This window comes from Hyperolius riggenbachi, chromosome 4, assembly GCF_040937935.1.
Source record: "Hyperolius riggenbachi isolate aHypRig1 chromosome 4, aHypRig1.pri, whole genome shotgun sequence".
Taxonomy (NCBI): domain Eukaryota; kingdom Metazoa; phylum Chordata; class Amphibia; order Anura; family Hyperoliidae; genus Hyperolius; species Hyperolius riggenbachi.
The window spans coordinates 174,127,080-174,145,685 of NC_090649.1; positions in this window are offsets into that span (position 1 = coordinate 174,127,080).

The following is an 18,606-nucleotide window of genomic DNA, read 5'->3' on the forward strand; positions in this document are numbered from 1 at the left end:
GAAGGGTTAATAGTAAGTAAGCTGTTTCTAAGCCGTCCTGTATAAAGTCATACAGTGAGATCACAGCTTGTGGTGCAGCGCCCACTAGTGGCAGCTCTAGTCCTTGCAGCTTCATTCAGCTTCATTGCACTCCTTGAGCAACATCAACTTTTTCAAAGTCCTGCCTGCCTCCATCCCTGCACAAGCCCGAAGTGCAGCAAGCCCAGCAAGTTGGAGGTGCTGCAGGAGGCTGCTGGTCAGAGGCTGTGCCAGGGTGTGCTGGGTGCCTGCATGGAGCCTGTGGCTGGCTGCAGGTAATGCTGCTGTGCCTGGATCTGTGCAGCCCACACCTAACATCACAGCTCTCTCTATGCAGGATGGCAGAGGGGGGAAAGCCATAGAGACACATTGCACCTACTTGTGGCCAGCTTCCTTGCCCGGCCCTTGGGTCTCATGGTGACAGCTCTGCGGTGATGTTTTTTCTCTTGGATCCTTTTTCCCCCCTTCTCCTTTTCACTTTCTTTTTCCCCTTCTCATTCCGGACTCGCTATCTCCCCAGCATTGTCAGTTTAGACAGCTTCGCGCATGCTCTCTTCACCTCAAGCCTCTGCCAAAAAAAGTTTGCAGCAATTTATCATTTGGATTTCAGATCAAATGGAGCTCTCCCTGCGGGTTATCCAGAGACCCGACTAGCACAGCAGCCTGTCAGTATGCAGAGACCCCTCCACACTACAGAGCCCCCTGCAACCACCACATCTGCACATCACTGACACTCACTTCACTGACACTCCACAGTCTACTGACACTCAGTCCACTATTTTATTAATAATGATGTTACATTCCATATATGAAAACCAAACAAGTAAATACAAATAACGTCCAAATGTTAGTTTAAATCATCCACTCCTTTTTTATTATCATCATCATCAACAATCAAACTCCTACGATATATCTATAATTGTGACATAACATTTAACAATTACATATATTATGATTAATAATAACAACAACAACATCTGTGAGGTTTTATTTGTAGTGAATACATGGAAAATCCATATAAACTCTACTTCTACTATTTGATGGAGAGGGAGTGATGGAAGAAGAGCTGTGGTTTCTTGTTGGTATTACATACAAGCTAGGGATTGTTTTTCCCCTTTAAATCCTGATACATTCATCCAATTTTGAATGGCCAATAACTGGCCAAATTTGCTACTCCCATGTACAGTAGTATGAGGGCCAACAGATTTTGAGTACTATGGCCAGATGTGAAGGTAAGCGCTCATATTACATGTAAATGGCACATTTGGCCCGCTGGGCAATCAAAATTGGGTGTGTGTACCCAGCTTAAAGTGTATCTGAGATGAATAAATAGAAAAGTTTTATACATACCTGGGGCTTCCTCCAGCCCCCCTTCAGGCTAATCGGTCCCTCACTGTCCTCCTCCACGATCTATGCTCCAGTAGATGCCCTGTTATCTTCGCCAGTCAGGGCCAGTCCGGGCAGGTGCAGCCCGGCTGTGCACACTCCCCCTCTTTGCGCTCCAGAGGCCGGGAGCGTTCTGAGCCTGCGCAGTATGCCCTAACTGGCTAGGAGAACAGGGCATCTACTGGGCGTACGTTAAAAAGGGGCGCTGGGAAAAAAGGGCGCCGGGTTTTAAACGATAAACATGGATAACGAAAATGGTCCGCACAATGCTCCTAAGATCCTATATTTATTTGCTATGAGCTATGAATAAGGACCAGTAGGTCCGAAACATGTCAGCTGGTGATATGTGTTGACCTTTGGATACGTCCACAAATAATATATAGGATCTTAGGAGCATTGTGCGGACCATTTTCGTCTTCAAGTATTTTCTAGGATCAGCTATCCTGGTCTGGCACTGCTCTTTCTGGGGTGAGCGGTCTTCACCACTCTCCTTGAAACATGGATAACGTTTAAAAATATAATGTACTATATTTCGTTTAAAAATAATGTTTTATAAAGTTATAAATCATTAAATAATGTGCATGAAATTGGCAATTGTGAAAACGTTAATCTTCCGTTTAAAAAGTGAAACGTATAATAACGTTTAAAAAAAAATAGTAAGTAACCCTCCCTGTACCTACCCCTAACCCCTAGACCCCCGTGTTGGTGCCTAAACCTAAGACCCCCCTGGTGGTGCCTAAACCTAAGACTCCCCTGGTGGTGCCTAAACCTAAGACTCCCCTGGTGGTGCCTAAACCTAAGACCCTCCTGTTGATGCCTAAACCTAAGACCCCCCTGGTGGTGCCTAAACCTAAGACCCCCCTGTGATAAGCATTAATAACGTGTGAAAAAAATATTGTGCTGTTTTTCGTTTAAAAATAATGTTTTAAAAAAGATTGTACTGTTTTTCGTTTAAAAATAATGTTTAAAAAATTATAAATCATAAAATAATGTTTAATCATGAGAAGCAGTTATAAAACAGTAAAAGTCTCCGGGCGCCGCTTATAAAACGTTATTTTTCTCCGGCGCCCTTTTTTCCTGTCGGGCGCCCATTAAACGATATTTATTATGGGAGTGAATGGCGGCGCCCGATTTGTCCACTTGCCTCAGGCGCCCGAATTTACTGTTCCCATCTACTGGAGCATCTAGATGGTGGAGGAGGACAGTGAGGAACCGATTAGCCTGAAGGGGGTTGGAGGAAGCCCCAGGTATGTATAAAACTTTTGTATTTATTCATCTCAGATATATTTTAACTGATGGCCTCACAGACATGTACATTGGCTGGATAGTGTACTGGTTAAGGGCTCTGCCTCTGACACAAGAAACACTTGTCCGCATTTGATGAAGGCACCTGTTGAAAAGGATGCAGGAGATAGCCGGTAGATATTCTACTATTTAATTTATATAGTAAAAATGGGTAATATTTACCAATATTTTACTATGACTTAACTACTCTCACACAGAACAACCCCCGATGGACGCCTAACTTAACCCCCCCCCCCCCCCCCTTCCAAAACTCTCCCTGTCATGCCTGCCAACGTCCTGTTGAAAAGGGCACTTGCTAAAATAGCGGTCACTCTTTTCCTTTATCCTCTATAGCTTTTTAGTTACCTGGGGCTTCTCCCAGCCCCTTGTAGTCCATGCAGGGGCGTAGTAATAGGGGGTGCAGAGGTAGCGACCGCATCGGTGCCCTTTGGGTAATACTTTGAATAGTGGTAATCATTAACAAACTGTTCCTCATCCCCTTCTTGCACCTCTGACACTATAGTTGCCATTGGCAGGTTTTGGTCCGCTGTATCAATTGCTATGTATAAAGTGCTTAGGGGGCCCCAATGTAAAACTTGCATCGGGGCCCACAGCTCCTTAGCTACGTCACTGAGTCCATGAGGTCTTTCCTTGTCCTCTGGGTCGCTTACATTCTCCCGTTGGCAGCTCCGTTACATGTACAACCCAAACGCTAGTCACGGTGACTGTGCACATGTGGCCTGTCTGCATGGCCCTTTCGATTGTGCACATTTGAAGTCTTCAAAAAAATAAACCACATATGCACAGAACGCTCCTGGCGAATTGAGCACAATTGAGACATGCACACGGACAGGCCCGCGCATGTGCAGTCCTACATTTAACGAGTAATACATAACTGTAGCCGCCAGAGGAAAAATGGAGTAGACTCGAAGGACAAGGAGGGACCTCATGGACTACAGGGGGCTGGAAAAAGCCCCAGGTAAGTTAAATAGATCTTATAAAGTTCAGTTCAGCTCACCTGAAATAAGCATGCAGCTAATCTTGTCAGATTTTTGTCAGAAACATCGGATCTTTATGCTTGTTCAGAGTCTATAGCCGAAAGTATTAGATGCAGAGGACCAGGCAATATGCATTGTTTAAAAGGAAATAAATGTGGTAGCCTCCATATCTCTCTCACTTCAGTTGTCCTTTAAATATCCAAGTCATCACTGAAAAAGCTGCTGCAGTACATAGGGGGGCAGGTAGCTGCTGTAATACACACGAGCCAGTAGCTGCTGCAGTACATGTGGGGGAAGGTAGCTGTTGTAGTACACGTGGAGGCAGGTAGCTGCTGCAGCACATGTGAGGACAGATAGCTGCTGCAGTACACCTGTGGACAGGTAGCGGTTACAGTACACGCAGGGGCTGGTAGCTGCTGCAGTACACCTGTGGACAGGTAGCGGTTACAGTACACGCAGGGGCTGGTAGCTGCTGCAGTACACCTGGGGACAGGTAGCGGTTACAGTACACGCAGGGGCTGGTAGCTGCTGCAGTACACCTGTGGACAGGTAGCAGTTACAGTACACACAGGGGCTGGTAGCTGCTGCAGTACACCTGTGGACTGGTACCGGTTACAGTACACGCAGGGGCTGGTAGCTGCTGCAGTACACCTGGGGACAGGTAGCGGTTACAGTACACGCAGGAGCTGGTAGCTGCTGCAGTCCACCTGTGGACAGGTAGCAGTTACAGTACACGCAGGGGCTGGTAGCTGCTGCAGTACACCTGGGGACAGGTAGCAGTTACAGTATACGCAGGGGCTGGTAGCTGCTGCAGTACACCTGGGGACAGGTAGCGGTTACAGTACACGCAGGAGCTGGTAGCTGCTGCAGTCCACCTGGGGACAGGTAGCAGTTACAGTACACGCAGGGGCTGGTAGCTGCTGCAGTACAACTGGGGACAGGTAGCGGTTACAGTACACGCAGGGGCTGGTAGCTGCTGCAGTCCACCTGGGGACAGGTAGCAGTTACAGTATACGCAGGGGCTGGTAGCTGCTGCAGTACACCTGGGGACAGGTAGCGGTTACAGTACACGCAGGGGCTGGTAGCTGCTGCAGTACAACTGGGGACAGGTAGCGGTTACAGTACACGCATGGGCTGGTAGCTGCTGCAGTACACCTGGGGACAGGTAGTTGCTGCATCCTAGTACACTTGACTACAGATCTGCCTCACACACACACACACCTGGAAACACATCCAGCATGCATAGTATATAAAGTATATGAATTACTCCTGTTTGCAGACTACTCCCCTGGCTTCTGTGTTTCAAGGTAGCTGCCTATCATGTGGTGTCAGAATACACAATATTTTGTTTGTTCCTAATCTGGACTTGTTTCCAGCAGATAGCCATAGGCCAGCAGGTGTCCCGTTTCCCATGTAGCAGCATGCCTGCTGTGTGTAAAGTGTGAGGAGAGCTGGCACAGGGCACACAAGGAGCAGAGCTGCTGCCTGTTGGCTATTAGTAGCACTGATGAGTAAAATCTCTAAGCTGTACTGGCAGAGTTAAGTTTGCACTCCTTATCAAATAGCTCTCCCCCATTGTATTTGTGCAGTGAACTTTGCATCGTGCTATTCAGCCTGAACTTATATTCTCCTAGCTACCAGTAAGATTGATTTGATCATTGTAATGCAATTATTACACTGTTTACCCAACGCTTGATTCCAGCTTTGCTGTGAAGAAATTAAAGCTGGGCTGTGTGACTGCGAGCATGTAGGCTTTTGTGTGCACATTGAAATGAAACAGTCTTCCTTATTTAAGTCTCAGGGCTCCTCCAGCTCTCTAGCCACGGGCTCAATTAGACAAAATGGAAACAATTTTCTCCCCAAGCAATAACTCACAGTTCTGCAGATCACTTTTCAAAATATACACTTTATTAGTATATGCTGACCTCGGTGGCATGAGGTGGCACACAGACTCAGAGATCCATCCTGCCCCCTTGGGCTGTAATTATTAGAAATTAATTGGGTTCAGGACCCTGGGGTTGCATGGCTAAATTAATAGCTTGGATTCCCTGTCCTCAGGACCAGAACAGGGCTGTGGGGAGTAAAGGGACAACAGAGGCAGCCCCAAGAGGCTGGGGGGCCACCGAGGACCCCCTGTCAATAAACAAAGCCCTGAATGGGTTGGATTGTGCTGGGGTGTGCACCTCCACAGCGCCAGACAAGTTTATTTTGCGAGATTTCCTTACTATACAGTGCTGCTGTCAGAGGGCCTTTGGGGGTTAAAAAGAAAAAAAAATCAAGATGCTGTATACTGAGAGCTGTCGTGCTCCAGTATAAGTGAAAAGGGAGCCTAAGGCAAAAGGAAATTACTGCAAGCCCGTGTGACCTTTCAGAGAGGTAATCAATCAAATGATCAACAGGGATATTTATCATTGCTGTATGGGGCTGCGCTGCGAATGCAGGGGAAGGAAAGTGAGACAGAAAAGTTTGGATAAAACCGATAAGCCTGAAGACAAATGCATGAACTGTAATAAATGGAGAAATCTCAGTGTTTGTGTTTTGTTTTTGTTTTTTTTGTCCTCCCTTGCCTGGCACTGACTTCAAGAACGGTAGCAAGTTGTAAGGCTTCCCTCCCATATCCATATCAGTGTGCTACAGCCTGGACAATGCTTCTCATCAGGCTATTTCTCAATACAGAGCTATGGGGATGTGCAAGCTACACTGAGCAAGCAGACAGGGAACACACTATGCAGAAATGCTAGCCTTGCGGAAACGCGTTTATGCGTATAATGTTAGTCAATGGGCGCATTAAAAAAAATGCATAAGGTATTGCGTTTTAGTGCATTTGGCATGCGTTTTGCATGCGTTTTTATATGCTTTTAAAAAAAGCAAACATGTTTTATAATGTATTTCCGCTTGACTTCCTATTGACTTGCATAAAAAGCATTAAAAAAAAGCATGCCAAACACATACAAAACACATATGTGTTTTGTATATGCGAACCACAAACGCATTAAAATGCAGGTAAAACGCAAAATAAAACGCATGTGCAGGGAAAATGCTATATGCATACGCACAAAAAAACGCACTGAAAACGCACAAAAAATGCACATGACAGTGACAAGTGTGCACCCAGCCTCAGAGACCAATTCTCACCCATTCACATCTAGAGGTTTGTCTCACCTTACAGACCAGAGCACTTTTAGCATTCCCTTATTAATTAAAGGGGTTCGTTTGCATTAAAAAAAAAACAAAAAAAAACGGACACTTACCTGGGGCTTCTATGGGCCCCCTGCAGCTGTCATGTCCCATCATCCTACGATCCTCCGTTTCCCGCCGCCGCCGGCATTGGTGTAATTGTTCCTCTAAGTAGACAAATACAACTGCAGCTGTGCGTCATCGGGAGCTTACTGCGCAGTACAAGAAAACTTCATAACTGGACGAAAATCGGTGCCGCCAACTACATATCCGACCGACAATGCAACCAATATCAGTCCAGAAATTGGTCTCATAGTCGAGTGTGCATGCTGCAAGATGTTGGGTCGACTTACTCGATAGCATGTGCGGCGGGAATGGCGAGCAATTTTGCTGGCGATAGACGAACGCGACGAAACCCCCGGCGCTGCTGTCCCCCCTAATGATAATGTCCCCCCGGTGCCCAGGTGCAATGTATACCTTACCTTTCTGCCGCCTCTGCTTTTCCCCTGCAGGCTCCAGGCGCATTCCGCTGTGCATACACCTGCGCCCCACGTGGTTTCCTATTAAGGGCCCTGTTAATAGGCAACCAGCAGAGTGTGCCCAGAGCCTGCGGAGACTAGCGGAGGTGGCAGAAACGTAAGGTATACATTGCTCCTGGGCACCGGGGGGCATTATCATTAGAGGGGACAGCGGTCATATGCGGCGTCACAGGGCCCATTTTCGAGATTTCATGCTGAAACTGATTATGAATCGGCCTGTGGTGTGTGGTGAGCTGACAGATCTCTCTCTTTATCAAATTGGATAAGAGAGAGGTCTCTTGGTGGAATCTGCCCATCATCGCTATATGTATGGCTACCTTTATGCCTAATATACACCATACAATGTTCTGTTAGTCTGATTTTGGAAAGTATTAAAGATTAGAAAAACATCTGAGAACCTATAACTGTCCTTCATTTTCTGTAAAGCAAACCTGAACTGAAAATTAAAAGTCAAAATAAACACACACAAGCAAACCTGAACTGAAAATTAAAAGTCAAAATAAACACACACAAGTCATACTTGCCTGCATGAGTCTACTCATCAATGTCTCGCTGGGCTGGTGCACACCAGAGCGGTTCTGCAACGGTTTTTAAAATGCTTGCAGGGAGTAAATCGCTTGGCTAATGAAAGTGAATGGACGGTCAGGGGCAAACGCAGGTTTTTTAAGGGGGGGGGGGGGGGGGGCGATTCCTGAAAGGTCCAGAGGCACTTATGTCCCCGAGTGCTTCCGAATACAGGTGGCTCCATACTGCCCATGCACAAAAGTGCGCTGGCGTATTACGGAGCTGCTTATCTTTGGAAGTACTCAAGGACACGAGTGTTTCTGAGGGCTTCTGGTAGCAGCAAATTTGAACGGGGGACAGCGCTGGAACAACTTCGAGAAAGGAACGGGAGATAGACTTAGTTTTCTACAATTCAGTGGAATATGTCACATGTCTCACAGCGCAAGCGATACCCATATGATGCAGAGATACATGCATCTGTGGAAGATGGCGGCGCTATATAAATACTAAATAATAATAATTTTCCTCACCAGGATTGCACTTTTATTTAGCTTTCCTGTATGACAAGAAGACCCAGCCAGCACTAGGGGAAGAGGGAAACAAAGGTATGGGCCCGTTTCCACTATAGCGTTGCGAAATCGCCGGCGAATCACCGCAGGCAAATCGCATGCGGGTGCGATTCCGCATGCGTTTTTTGCCGCGATTTCGCATAGGTAAGGCTGTATGCGATTTTAACCATGTCACTGCCTGTGTGAATTAACATGGGTACCTATGCGAAATCGCATGCGAAATCGCGGCAAAAAACGCATGGGAAAAACGCATGCGATTTCCCTATTAAATACATTGCGTGCGATTCGCCTGCATTCCACACGCAGGCGAATTCTGAGGGCCCTACCCTGCAGATTTTTTCTGCACAGAAAAACGTGCGGGGAAACGCACAAGTGGAAACAGTCCCATCCACTTGTACTGACTGTGCGAATCCGCATGCGGGCAACGTATGCGGATTCGCGATAGTGGAAACGGGCCTGAATGAGGGAGGCTGGTGCACACCAAGAGGGCTTCTGAACGTTTTTCAAATTGACAGTGATTTGAAAAGCGCTTGGCTAATGTTACCCTATGAGGGTGTTCCCACAGCAGCGTTGTGATTTTTTTAAAATCACAAGTATACTGCACGTAGCATTTTTTTGAGTGATTAATTCAGAAATCTCTCTGAAAATCGCTTCACAAAATCGCACTCACTAATTGCTAGCCATTGCTATTGTGATTTTGGCGTGCACTAGCCCAGAGAGAGGAGGAGTAGAGAAATTGAGAATAGTCTGAGATGGAGCAGAGAGCTTATCTGTATTGCAGTCCCACATCACTTGCCTGTAATAGGACTCCTGTCCTTGCTGGTCTCTCACAAGTCAGAAAGCAGCCCTCCTGGAGTCTAGGGACTGTCAAAAACGTTTCAGCTTGTTTAACACCTTATCCACACTAGCAGTCATAACAATGAGGAGAGACCAGACAGATTTTTCCCTCTGACCCTCCAGGCAAGCTCTGCATCATGCTGTGTATATTTACCAGCTTGCCTGCCCTTTAATTGCACTTTTATCAGCTAGCCTAGTATTTTACATTGCCTTACAACAACAAACCTGAATACACCAGACACCAGACCAGCCCTAAATCACTGAATGCAAGGGGGCCTGGGGGGAGATTGCCCCCCTTCCAGCCAGCACTAGGGGAAGGGGGGAAACAATGGTAAATGCAGAGAGAGGAGTGGAGAGACTGAGATTGAACAGATAGCATATCTGTATTGCAGTCCCACATCACAGAGGCTACTTGCCTGTAATGTGTCTCCTGTCCCTGCCAGCCAAATCCAAAAAAGCTTTATTGACAGGACCAAATACATTTAGCATTGCCAAAGCAAAAACAAAACATTAACAACATGGTGGAGAGGATTGTGGGAATAGGGGAAGGATATAGGTATACCATCCATAGGGGTGTGGAGGATGTAAGGGATGGTCAGTCTCTCACACAAGCTGCAGGCAGCCCTCCTGGAGTTTAGAGACTGTCAAAAACTTTTCAACCTATGAAATACCTTATGTGGCTGTCTACATGCAGTCTTTACAATAGGGAAAGAGCTGAGTTTTTCCTACAGACCCTGCAGGAGGCAAGCCTTAGCAGCTTGCCCGCTTCAGCGATTTCAGGGAATTTTTTTAAAAGTACAGGAGTCTCAGGGGGGTATTCCATACATCCGGAACCCCCGTCTGGATACGCCAGTGACGGTGCACACCAGAGCGGCTAATTTTTTTCACAAAAGCAAACTCAGGGGCTGCAGCATGTAGATTTCTGAGGCGTTTCTGCCTCAATGTTAAGGTATAGGAAAGTGGAAAACTGCTATGAAAAACGCTAGATCAGAGTGATTTTCTAGGCGTTTTTGTTACAGAAGCTGTTCAGTAACAGCTTTTACTGTAACAATATTTGTAATCTGCTACACAAAAACGCTCCAAAAAGCGCTAGGCATGTTTAGAAAACGTCTCTAAACATGCCTAGAATCGCTCTGAAATCTGCTTCAAAAACCTCTAGCGTTTTGAGGATCTGCTAGAGGTTTTTGGTGTGCACTGGGCCTCTTTCCAGCATCCTGTTTGTCCGCTGTGATCAATGCAATTCTCCGTCCTCCACATTGAAAATGCACAGTAAACTGTAAGATCACCCACTGGAGCCATAGGGAAACATGGACATTACCTTGCTCATCAGTTGTTTTTTCAGTTATAATTGACAGCAACTGATATATTTCAGTCAGAACTGGAAGGAATCCTTGTAAGAAGAAAATTGTGAGCTTCTGAGAGGCAAAAGACATGCTTCCCACCAGGAACAGAATTCTCTTCATTTACTATATGAAATTCACTGAAATCAAAACGTGGACAGTACAATACATGTATTATGCAAGTAGATCAAGTATTTATCTACTTATATATGCGTTTTTTCCCCTGGCATAGTATGGCTATGCCTGCTTTAAAGGGATACTGTAGGGGGGTCGGGGGAAAATGAGTTGAAGTTACCTGGGGCTTCTAATGGTCCCCCGCAGACATCCTGTACCCGCGCAGCCACTCACCGATGCTCCAGCCCCGCCTCCAGTTCACTTCTGGAATTTCTGACTTTAAAGTCAGAAAACCACTGCGCCTGCATTGCCGTGTCCTCACTCCCGCTGATGTCACCAGGAGTGTACTGCACAAGTCCAGTATGGTCTTTGGTCTGCGCAGTATGCTCCTGGTGCCATCAGCGGGAGCGAGGACACGGCAATGCAGGCGCAGTGGTTTTCTGACTTTAAAGTCAGAAATTCCAGAAGTGAACTGGAGGCGGGGCCGGAGCATCGGTGAGTGGCTGCGCAGACACAGGATGTCTGCGGGGTACCATTAGAAGCCCCGGGTAACTTCAACTCATTTTCCCCCGACCCCCCTACAGTATCCCTTTAAGTATGTGATAACTCCAAATCATGACGGCAGAAAAAGCTTTGAAAGTTTTGAATTCAGAATTAGGATCTTTATCACTTAATACACTCAGACCAGTTGCTGTTGAAATTTGATTTTTATGGTGACAATCCAGCTTTAAGAAACTTTTAACTGGTCAGTTACTGTAATGAAGTAATGATTGTTAGGAGTCTTTGCAGGTGAAAGACACTGAGCAAGTATTCCTGCATCCTTTCACACTGCGTCTGTCTCGTTCCATGCCCAATGTGATGCAATTATATTTCTATGACACGTTCATATCAGTTCATATCCATTCATATTCAGTGGCTGAATAGTGTACTGGTTAAGGGCTCCGCCTCTGACACAGGAGACCAGGGTTCAAATCTTGGCTCTTCCCGTACAGTAAGCCATCACCTATTCAGTAAGGAGTTTCTTGGGCAAGTCTCCCTAAGGCCCAGTGCACACCAAAAACCTCTAGCAGATCCACAAAATGCTAGAGGTTTTTGAAGCAGATTTCAGAGCGATTCTAGGCAAGTTTAGGCCTAGTGCACACCAAAAACCACTAGCAGATCGCAAAACGCTAGGCGTTTTTGTGAGCAGATTTCAGAGCAATTCCTGAGCATGTTGAGAGAGGTTTTCTAAACATTCCTAGCGTTTTTTGGAGCGTTTTTGTGTAGCAGATGTCATATATTGTTACAGTAAAGCTATTACTGAACAGCACCTGTAACAAAAACGCCTGGAAAACCACTCTGATCTGGCGTTGTTCAAAGCGTTTTGCGTTTTTCCTATACTTAACATTGAAGGCAGAAACGCCTCAGAAATCCAAAAAATGCTGCAGCCCGGGAGTTTGCGTTTAGGGACAAAACGAGCAGCTCTGGTGTGCACCAGCCCATTCACTTTCATCAGCCAAGCGGTTTCCCCCCTGCAAGCGTTTTAAAAAACGCTTCAGAACCGCTCTGGTGTGCACCAGCCCTTAGAGAGGTTTTCTAAACATGCCTAGCGTTTTTGTGTAGCAGAGTTCAAATATTGTTACAGTAAAGTTGTTACTGAACAGCTTCTGTAACAAAAACGCCTGGAAAACAGTTCTGATCTAGCGGTTTTCACTTTCCTATACTTTAACACTGAGGCAGAAACGCCTCAGAAATCTAAAAAATGCTGCAGCCGCCGCTCTGGTGTGCACCATCCCCTTCACTTTCATTAGCGGTTTTCCCCTGCAAGCGTTTAAAAAAAAACGCTCCAGAACCGCTATGGTGTACACCAGCCCTAACACTGCTACTGAGTGGCTGCCTCACAAGCGCTTTGAATACGAGGGGAACGGGCACTATAACTTGGACTACACCAAAAAGGGAAATACGTAGAATGGGGGAGTGTAATAGGGGCATTATAACAGAGAGGACAGAGTGGGAGCTAAACATATTATTACAATGAAAGTACTGTTTAGTACCCTTATATTCACACCTACTTTCAAAATCACATAAAATTATTAATTAACCTCCCTATTAACCTGTCCATCTCCATTTTTACAATGTATTATTTTTTATTATTCATATAACACAAGGAGAAAAACCTGCAATTTATCTACTGTAATAAACAGGAAGAATAACCAAATACATTTTCATTTACAGCTGCACTGGTTACCTTATATTTGTAATAGATGGAAAGTGAGAGAAGTTTAAGGGCTCGTTTCCACTATCGCGAATCTGCATGCGTCCAACGCATGCAGATTCGCACATGTAATGCAAGTGGATGGGCCTGTTTCCACTGTAGCGTTGTTGAGGTGCGTTTTTTTCAGCGGTAAAAAAACGCACAAAAGAGCCAACGAATTCGCCTGCGAGTGGAATGCATGCGAATCGCCGCTAATGTATTTAATAGGAAATTCGCATGCGGCTATGGTATGCGAATTTTCATGCGAATTCGCATGCGAATTCGCATAGGCACCAATGTATTTCAAACAGGCAGTGACATGGTTAATTTCGCATATACCCTCACCTATGCGAATTCGCATGCGAATTCGCGGCAAAAAACGCGCAAAAATTCGCATCCGCATGCTAATTCATGGAATTTCAACAGCGGTGGAATCCAGGCGATTCTGCACCGCAATAGTGGAAACGAGCCCTTACTTGTTTCTTCATCCCTGTGAAATGCATAGAAAAGATAGTTATTGGAAGAAAAAAAAGTTACAACATTTCAGAGATAGAAACAAAGTTGTTTTCATATACAAAATATACAATATTGATTTTTTTTATTACGTATGTTTGTTTTTAAATGTTACATTGTTGTAGAAACTGTTCTAAGTAGCTTAAGGCCATTTTCACAGTGATGTTTTGCAATGTAACGGCTGGTCTGTAGCGCAGTTTAACGCACTGCAATGCACTACCTATGCAACGTGCACAGTGCGGCGGGAGCGTCCTGCTATAACAGGTTGCGGTAACAGTAGAAGTGAAGCATACTTTTTATTGACGGTATGCTTTACTGAACCCGACGCAGTGGCCACAATGTGCAGTATGACTTTTTGTTCTGCTGCGTTGCGTTCCTGTTATACAGAGAAAGCAACACAACATCCCACTGGGAACCTAGCCTGAAACACTTTAAAAGCACATTCAAAACAACCAAAGACGCCTGTTGTGGGCCTTTGCCATCATGCTCGATTGGTCTAAAATTGGTTTGAGGAACATCAGTTAGAGTTTAACCTGCTTCCATGGCCAGCTCAGTCCCCTGACCTCAACCCTACTGAGCATTTGTGGGACAATGTCAAAAGATCACTACAAAGCTTGGAAATGCCACCATCTAATCTGACCCAACTTAGAGCTGCCATTATGTCAGCATGGGCCAACATTCCTCAGCAACGGTATCAGCATCTTGTTGAGTCCATGCCAAGAAGAACATCGGCTTTGATCGGAGCTAAAGGTGGACCAACGTGTTATGAGAAGGTGTCTGTAATTTAATTTTTTGGCCACTCAGTGTAGCTTACTATATGTCCAAAAGGTAATAATTTATCCACGTTTCACCAGGTTTAACACAGGACTCCACTTACAAACAAATTCAACTAACAAATTCTCTCTCCTGGACAGAGGTGTAGCTAAGCTTTTCAGCGCCCAGGGCCAAAGACAGTTTTTGCGCCCCCCCCCCCCCATGGCCATGCATCAGAATGTGGGTGTGGTCATGGGTGGAGCCAAATGTACAAATGCTGTTTAGATAGCCAGATGTGCCTCCCTTCCCCTCGTTTAGATAGCCAGATGTGCCCCCTATAGATAGCCAGATGTGCCCCCCTTGTTCTGCTGCTGTTAACACTTCTCCACTCCTCTGCAGAGGGCGGGAGAGAAGCAGGGACACTTCGGGCAGCCAGTGAGCTGCCTCTCACTCGCTTGGGGGTGCGGTGGCCATGCTCTGTGCCCCCTTGCAGTGCTGCACCCGGGGACGTGTCTCCCCTTGCCCACCCATAGCTACGCCTCTGCTCCTGGAACAAAACCTGTTAGTAGGAAGTGGACCGTTTGCACTTTGAAACCTAGTTCACAGTGCTCAGTTGTGTTGCAGAATAATTCTTCATGTTAACTCACTGCCCATATAATTCTACGGGCCTGTTCACAGTAATGGATCGATATATTCTAACTTTTTATTGAAGTGGACCTGAACTCTTGCACAGGACAGAAGGAAAATGTATAGAAATGCACCCTGTATGTAATTAGAGTGTTTAACCTGTAATTCCCCCGCATCTGTTACTTATTATTATTAAGTATTTATATAGCGCCGACATCTTCCGCAGCGCTGTACAGAGTATATTGTCTTGTCACTTAACTGTCCCTCTGAGGGGCTCACAATCTCATCCCTACCATAGTCCTATGTCTATGTATGTATTGTGTAGTGCAGTGTTTCTCAACATTTTATTAGTGTGTACACCTTTTAAATCCCTGTACTCATCGAGTACCCCCTAGCATAGCAAACATGATCACAAGTACCCCTTGACAAATATATATTTAATCGTAGTACATGATAATTGGTTCTAAACAATGTGCAAGCATTTATTATTGCTTTAAGGCTGCTTGCACACCAAGACGTTACAGGCGCACGTTAGTGCGCCTGTAACGCTCCCCCAACGCACAGCAATGTAACACAAGTGGGCTGTTCACACAGCCCACGTTGCGTTACATGTAACGCTGCACATTCTGTGCAAAGTGCAGCATGCTACGGCGTTGGAGCGGCTATAGCCGCGTTAGACTGTTTGCACATGTGCAGTGGGGGGCGGAGGAGGCGGGAAGAGCCAGCTACAGTAGCCGCGCACATGGCTACTTAATATTCACTGCACTGGCGGGCGCTGATTGGCCGGCGGGACCACGTGATGCGGAGTGTCTCGCTCCGCATCACATGGTCCCGCTGGCCAATCAGCGCCACTCTGGGAGACATTATAGGACTCGAGCCGCCTAACGCGGCTCACTCTACCGTCGGCTCTTGCAGCACCATACGTTGTGTTAGGTGCACGTTATGCGACCTTAACGTGCCACCTAATGCAACGTCTTGGTGTGCAAGAAGCCTTAATTAGCTAAAATACTAATTTGTGTTGTTTAAATATGAATTATAATTTTCTAAATCTCTAAATTTGTTATTCTTGGTTAAGTATATCAAGCCCGAGTCCCCCCTGGACCCATCAGAAGTACCCCCTGGGATACGCGTACCGCATGTTGAGAACCTAGGGTGTAGTGCATGTATCGTAGTCTAGGGAATATACAAACTCCTTGCAGATGTTGACCTGGCTGGAATTCGAACCGGGGACCCAGCGTTGCTACGCCACAGTACTGCCCCTAATCACTACTAATCACAATTTGTAATTTGATCTCTTCAGCTGTGCCAGCTGACTGCCACGGCAGAGCAGCTAAATTTGTAAACACAGGATGTTAAAGGACAACTGTAGTAAGAGCTAAATGGAGGCTGCCATATGTATTTATTTCTAAGCAATACAAGTTGCCTGGCAGCCCTGCTGGTCCATTTAGCTGCAGTAGTGTCCAAATCACACCAGAAACAAGCATGCACTTAATCTCGACAGATTTGACAAAAATGTAAGAAACCCCTTATCTGCTGCATGCTTGTTCAGGGTCTTATGCTTAAGTATTAGAGAAAAAGGATCAGACAGATAGCCACGGAGCAGTGCTTTTCAGCGCTGCTAGATTTGGGCGCGGCCGGCGCCTCCATAGACTTCAATAGGAATCACTCCTATTGAAGCGCTCAGTGAGTAACATTGGCTCCGTCAGAAGACGGAGACGAGGTTGCTTAAAAACATAATAATTCGGCCTCCAGCCATCGCTGGAAGCCGAATTATTTCATTCCCCCACTATCCATGGCGGCCTGGAGGGGGAATAGTAATTAAATCGGCCCGGACTTGTGCAGAAGTAGGATCAGCTATATACCGCTGTATCCTGCGCCCAAGTCTACCGGCGCCGATTTCAAATGTACTCGATAGCCAGGTAACTAAAAAGACTAACATGGCAGCCTCCATATACCTCTCACTACAGTTGTCCTTTAAAGGCTGCTGTGAGCTGGAGAAAATTACCAAACACTTTTGGCTGGTAAAATGAATGCGGAAATCTTTGTGAATTGCAGTTTCTTGACATTTCTTGAGGCAATTACCACACAAGTCAGTAATTTACCTCACTAGTCCGGAATGTTTATTTTTTTGTGCAGTGATGGGTTTAGTGAATTGGAATGTGGGAAGGTAATCGGTAAAATCCGCTGTTTTCAGCATTTCCGAATACGGTAATGCTTTGTGAATGACAAACATTTCACCTCATTCCATAGAGTTCCTGACAGTAACTGCTAGGTGTGTCATTGGCTCCTGCCAATCACTCATAACAGGGGTGATAAGGAGTAACATGGGTGTGTGATCTATACACCTAATTACTTATGCAACTTGCGTTTTTAGGTGTGAATGAGGCCTCAGTGTGACTTACCAGCAAGTAGCAGGTCAGCGGGCAGGCAGGGGAGCTGTGTGTAGGACTCAGAGGTTTTCCCTACAGTGCAACTCTGTTATCCCTTTAGATGTGCTGCAGCCACCAACAGGGGGAGCTCTTCTGTATGCTGCAATACAAATAAGCACATCTAAAGGGATGCAGGGATGCCTTTAGAAAATTTCCCTCTGCTTTGTTACTTCAGAGCAGCCCATACTCTAAAGAGAGTAGTTCTGCCTTGGTTGAAAAATGTTTGAGGCCTTCATCACAATGGTCAGTTGCGCTGCAGAATAAGTCTGCATGTCAACTCACTGCCCATACAATTCTATGTTCACAGTACTGTGTTGTACCTGAATATGAATATATATGTATGTACCAGCCCCCTTCAGACCTTTAGCTACCTCACCATCCTCCCAGGCCACCTCAATCCTCTGCTAGGGTCCTCTAAAATGTCTCCAGTTGGGGCATACTGCACATGTGCAGCTCTGCCTCATGTGCTGTTGCACTCCCGTTGCTGGTAGTGTTCTTCACCTGTGCAGTATGGGAGAGGACTCTGAACTGCGCATGCACAGCCTGGCTCAAACAAGAGAAATTTCAGAGGATTCTAGCTATTGATCAAGGGAGCCAAAGGTCTAAAGAGGGCTGGAGGAAGCGGCAGGTATGTATGAATTTTCAACCCCCCCCCCTTCCCAGTTCTCAGGATTACTTTAATGTGAGGGCTCGTTTCCACTATCACGAATCCGCATGCGTCCAATGCATTCGCACATGTAATGCAAGTGGATGGGCCTGTTTCCACTGTAGCGTTGTTGAGGTGCGTTTTTTTCAGCGGTGAAAAAATGCACAAAAGAGCCTCAGAATTCGCCTATGAGTGGAATGCATGCGAATCGCATTCAATGTATTTAATAGGGAAATCGCATGCGTTTTCCCCATGCGTTTTTTGCCGCGAATTCGCATAGGTACCAATTCACACAGGCAGTGACATGGTTAAAATCGCATCTACCCTCACCTATGCGAATTCGCGTCAAAAAACACATGCAGAATCTCATCCGCATGCGATTTCATCAGCGGTGGAATCCAGGCGATTCTGCACCGCAATAGTGGAAACGAGCCCTTACAGAGGTCTATTACTGTATTGGAAGTATAAGGCTTCTTGCACACAGGGACGTTACAGGCGCACGTTAGTGCAGCCTGTAACGCTCCCCCAACGCACAGCAACGTAACACAAGTGGGCTGTTTACACTGCCCACGTTGCGTTACATTGTAACGCAGCAAAGTGCTGCATGCTGTGTGTTCAACGCGGCTAAGCCGCGTTAGA